This window comes from Ranitomeya variabilis, chromosome 3, assembly GCF_051348905.1.
Source record: "Ranitomeya variabilis isolate aRanVar5 chromosome 3, aRanVar5.hap1, whole genome shotgun sequence".
In the NCBI taxonomy this organism is placed as follows: domain Eukaryota; kingdom Metazoa; phylum Chordata; class Amphibia; order Anura; family Dendrobatidae; genus Ranitomeya; species Ranitomeya variabilis.
The window spans coordinates 176006969-176012968 of NC_135234.1; positions in this window are offsets into that span (position 1 = coordinate 176006969).

A 6000-nucleotide genomic window follows, 5' to 3' on the forward strand; every position below is an offset into this window, starting at 1 on the left:
AGGCAGCCCCCCACACATATTGACTGTGAGTTAAGATGGAAGTCACAAACACAGGAATGAAATAGGTTTCAGCAAAGGAGGCCAGACTTAACTAAACAGACTTGAGGATAGAAAAGGTATCTTTGCGGTCAGCATAAAAAACTACCAAAAAACCACGCAGAGTGTGCAAAAGAGACCCCACACCGACTCACGGCGTGGAGGTGCCACTCTGCATCCCAGAGCTTCCAGCTAGCAAGGCAGAAACATGATAGCAAGCTGGACAAGAAAACAGTGGTAAACAAATAAGCTAGCAGGGACTTAGCTTTTGCTGGAGTAGACAGGTCATCTGAAAGATCCAAGAGAGAACTGAACCAGTACTAGGACATTGACAGCTGGCATCAAGTAACGATCTAAGTGGAGTTAAATAGAGCAGCCAGCCTAGGACTAAACGAGGTCAGCTGAGGAAGGATGTTATGATCCCAGTGGTAGAGGATCTCTGTTATTCCGGCAAGATAGCAAAAACATAAATACTGCTCTAGGGAGGTGGAAACTGGGCTAACCGCATACCTGATCCTAACACAAACAACTAGAAGCAGCCGGTGAACGTGCCTACGTTGGTTCTAGACGTGTCGAGCCAGCCGGAGAACTGACTACCCCTAGAGGGAAAATAAGACCTCACTTGCCTCCAGAGAAATTGAACCCCAAAGATAAAGAAAGACCCCAACAAATAATAACGGTGAGGCAAGAGGAAAACACAAACGTAGAGATGAACTAGATTCAGCAAAGTGAGGCCCACTAGTCTAGATAGGCAGAAAATAGATAGTGGACTATGCAGGCAGCAGAAAACCCTACAAAAACATCCACGCTGAACATTCAAGAACCCCCACACCGACTGACGGTGCGGAGGGAGAATATCAGCCCCCTAGAGCTTCCAGCGAGCCAGAAAATCCAATATTAAGCAAGCTGGACAAAAACACAGAAAAATGCAAATGATCCAAATTATTCAAAACGGACTTAGCTTTTCTTGCATGAGACAGCCTGAAAGGAATCCGGAGGAGACCAAATAGGTCTGGATACAACGATGCCAGGCAAGAGACTGAGTCCAGAGGAGACTTAAATAGGGAACACCCGCTGCTTAACGACACAGCTGGAGCTCAGGCCTGCAACAAGACATGCCTAACACAATACGTTAGTGACCACCAGAGGGAGCCCAGAAACACAGTTCACAACAGTACCCCCCCCTTGAGGAGGGGTCACCGAACCCTCACCAAGACCCCCAGGGCGATCAGGATGAGCAGCGTGAAAGGCATGAACCAAATCAGCCGCATGAACATCAGAGGCGACAACCCAGGAATTATCCTCCTGACCATAGCCTTTCCATATAACTAAATACTGGAGTCTTTGTCTAGAGATACGAGAATCCAGAATCTTCTCCACCACGTACTCCAACTCACCCTCAACCAAAACCGGGGCAGGAGGCTCAACAGCAGGAACCATAGGCACCACGTACCGCCGCAACAAGGACCTATGGAACACATTATGAATAGCAAATGACGCTGGAAGGTCCAAGCGAAAAGACACCGGGTTAAGGATTTCCAAAATCTTATAAGGACCGATAAAGCGAGGCTTGAACTTAGGAGAGGAGACTTTCAAAGGAACATGCCGAGAAGACAACCAAACCAAATCCCCAACACGAAGTCGGGGACCCACACCGCGGCGGCGGTTGGCAAAACGCTGGGCCTTGTCTTGTGACAATTTCAAATTGTCCACCACATGGTTCCGAATCCGTTGCAACCTATCCACCACAGAATCAACCCCAGGACAGTCAGAAGGTTCAACCTGGCCCGAGGAGAAACAAGGATGAAAACCAGAGTTGCAGAAAAAGGGTGAAACCAAAGTGGCAGAACTAGCCCGATTATTAAGGGCAAACTCGGCCAGTGGCAAAAAGGTAACCCAGTCGTCCTGATCAGCAGAAACAAAACATCTCAAATAAGTCTCCAACGTCTGATTAGTTCCCTCGGTCTGGCCATTAGTCTGAGGATGAAAAGCCGACGAAAAAGACAAATCAATACCCATCTTAGCACAAAAGGATCGCCAGAATCTGGACACAAACTGGGATCCTCTGTCAGACACAATATTCTCAGGGATGCCATGCAAACGAACCACATTCTGAAAGAACAAAGGAACCAAATCAGAGGAGGAAGGCAACTTAGGCAAGGGCACCAAATGGACCATTTTAGAAAAACGATTGCACACCACCCAGATGACAGACATCTTCCGAGATACCGGAAGATCCAAAATGAAATCCATGGAAATGTGCGTCCAAGGCCTCTTCGGGATAGGCAAGGGCAAAAGCAACCCGCTGGCACGAGAACAGCAAGGCTTAGCCCGAGCACAAATCCCACAGGACTGCACAAAAGAATGCACATCCCGCGACAAGGAAGGCCACCAAAAGGACCTAGCCACCAAATCTCTGGTACCGAAAATCCCAGGATGTCCCGCCAACACCGAAGAATGAACCTTAGAAATAACTCTGCTGGTCCATCTGTCAGGGACAAACAGTCTCTCTGGTGGGCAACGATCAGGCCTATCAGCCTGAAATTTCTGCAGCACTCGTCGCAAATCTGGGGAAATGGCAGACAAAATCACTCCCTCTCTGAGAATACCAGCCGGCTCCGAGACTCTCGGAGAGTCAGGCACAAAACTCCTAGAAAGTGCATCAGCCTTCACGTTCTTCGAACCAGGCAGGTACGAGACCACAAAGTCAAAACGGGAGAAAAACAACGACCAACGAGCCTGTCTAGGATTCAGGCGCTTGGCAGACTCGAGGTAAATCAGATTTTTATGATCAGTCAAGACCACCACACGATGTCTAGCTCCCTCGAGCCAATGTCGCCACTCCTCAAATGCCCACTTCATAGCCAACAACTCCCGATTACCAACATCATAGTTCCGCTCAGCAGGCGAAAATTTTCTAGAAAAGAAGGCGCATGGCTTCATCACGGAGCCATCAGAACTTTTTTGCGACAAAACGGCCCCTGCACCAATCTCAGAAGCATCAACTTCAACCTGGAAGGGAAGAGAGACATCCGGCTGGCACAAGACTGGCGCTGAAGTAAACCGACGCTTCAGCTCCCGAAAGGCCTCCACGGCCGCAGGAGACCAATTAGCAATATCAGAACCCTTCTTGGTCATATCCGTCAAAGGTTTAACCACGCTGGAAAAATTTGCGATAAACCGACGGTAAAAATTAGCAAAGCCCAAGAACTTCTGCAGGCTCTTAACAGACGTGGGCTGAGTCCAGTCATGAATGGCACGGACCTTGACTGGGTCCATCTCCACAGTAGAAGGGGAAAAAATAAAACCCAAAAAAGAAACCTTCTGTACCCCAAAGATACATTTTGAGCCCTTCACAAATAGAGCATTCTCCCGCAGAACCTGAAACACCATCCTGACCTGGTTCACATGGGACTCCCAATCATCAGAAAAAACCAAAATATCATCCAGATAAATAATCATAAATTTATCCAGATATTTCCGGAAGATGTCATGCATGAAGGACTGAAACACAGAAGGGGCATTAGATAATCCAAAAGGCATCACCAGGTACTCAAAATGACCCTCGGGCGTATTAAATGCCGTTTTCCATTCATCTCCCTGCTTTATGCGCACAAGGTTATACGCACCACGAAGATCTATCTTGGTGAACCAACTGGATCCCTTAATCCGAGCAAACAAATCAGACAACAATGGCAAAGGATACTGAAATTTAACCATGATCTTATTCAGAAGACGATAATCTATACAAGGTCTCAAAGACCCGTCTTTCTTGCCCACAAAAAAGAATCCTGCACCAAGAGGAGAAGAGGATGGGCGAATATGTCCCTTCTCCAAAGACTCCTTTATATAACTCCGCATCGCGGCATGCTCTGGCACAGATAAAGAGTCGTCCCTTAGGAAATTTACTACCAGGAATCAAATCTATAGCACAATCACAGTCCCTATGAGGAGGAAGGGCACTGGACCTGGCCTCATTAAATACATCCTGAAAGTCTAACAAAAACTCAGAGATCTCAGAAGGAGTAGAAGAAGCAATAGACACTAATGGAGAATCGCCATGAATCCCCATGAATCCCCTGACACCCCCAATTAGACACAGTCATAGCTTTCCAATCTAAAACTGGATTATGGGCCTGTAACCATGTCAGACCCAAAACGACAACATCATGCATTTTATGCAGTACCAGAAAACGAATCACCTCCTGATGTACAGGAGTCATGCACATGGTCACTTGCGTCCAATACTGAGGTTTATTCTCTGCCAATGGCGTAGAATCAATTCCTCTAAGAGGAATAGGATTTTCCAAAGGCTCCAGGACAAAACCGCAGCGCTTGGCAAATGACAAATCCATCAGACTTAAAGCAGCACCAGAATCCACAAAAGCCATAACTGAGTAAGAAGATAATGAACAAATTAAAGTCACAGACAAAATAAACTTAGGCTGAAAAGTACCAATGGCGACAGGATTAACATTTTTTTTAAGCGTTTAGAGCATGCTGAGATAACATGTGTTGAATCACCACAGTAGAAACACAACCCATTTTGACGTCTATGATTTTGTCGCTCGGCTCTGGTCAGAATTCTGTCACATTGCATAGAATCAGGTGACCGTTCAGACAGCACCGCCAAAGGATTAACAGATTTGTGCTCCCGCAAACGTCGATCAATTTGAATGGCCAGAGCCATTGAATCATTCAGACCTGTAGGGATAGGAAACCCCACCATCACATCTTTAATGGCTTCAGAAAGACCATTTCTGAAATTTGAGGCCAGTGCACACTCATTCCATTGAGTAAGCACGGACCATTTCCGAAATTTTTGACAATATACCTCAGCTTCGTCCTGACCCTGAGAGATAGCCAGCAACATCTTTTCAGCCTGATTTTCAAGATTAGGCTCCTCTTAAAGCAAACCAAGTGCCAGGAAAAACGCATCAACATTCACCAATGCAGGATCTCCTGGTGCCAGAGAGAAGGCCCAATCTTGAGGGTCGCCGCGCAAGAAGGAAATAACAATCTTAACTTGCTGAGCGGAATCACCAGAGGAACGAGGTTTCAGAGAAAGAAACAATTTGCAATTATTCCTAAAATTCAGGAACTTAGATCTATCTCCAAAAAACGGCTCAGGAATAGGTATTTTTGGTTCAGACATAGGGCTATGGATAACAAAATCCTGAATGCTTTGCACCCTAGCAGCAAGCTGATCCACACTAGAAGTCAGAGTCTGGACATTCATATCTGCAGCAGAGTTCCAGCCACTCAGAGAAAAAGGGGATGGAAGAAGCTAGGCAAACTGCAGCAACAAAAAAAACCAAAAAAAAAACCTCAGAACTTCTTTTTAATCCCGCTAATGCGATGCAATAAACATTTTCTTTTGGCCTGGCATACTGTTATGGTCCCAGTGGTAGAGGATCTCTGATATTCCGGCAAGATAGCAAAAACATAAATACTGCTCTAGGGAGGTGGAAACTGGGCTAACCTGATCCTGATCCTAACACAAACAACTAGAAGCAGCCGGTGAATGTGCCTACGTTGGTTCTAGACGTCTCGAGCCAGCCGGAGAACTGACTAACCCTAGAGGGAAAATAAGACCTCACTTGCCTCCAGAGAAATTGAACCCCAAAGATAAAGAAAGCCCCCAACAAATAATAACGGTGAGGCAAGAGGAAAACACAAACGTAGAGATGAACTAGATTCAGCAAAGTGAGGCCCACTAGTCTAGATAGGCAGAAAATAGATAGTGGACTATGCGGTCAGCAGAAAACCCTACAAAAACATCCACGCTGAACATTCAAGAACCCCCACACCGACTGACGGTGCGGAGGGAGAATATCAGCCCCCTAGAGCTTCCAGCGAGCCAGAAAATCCAATATTAAGCAAGCTGGACAAAAACACAGAAAAATGCAAATGATCCAAATTATTCAAAACGGACTTAGCTTTTCTTGCATGAGACAGCCTGAA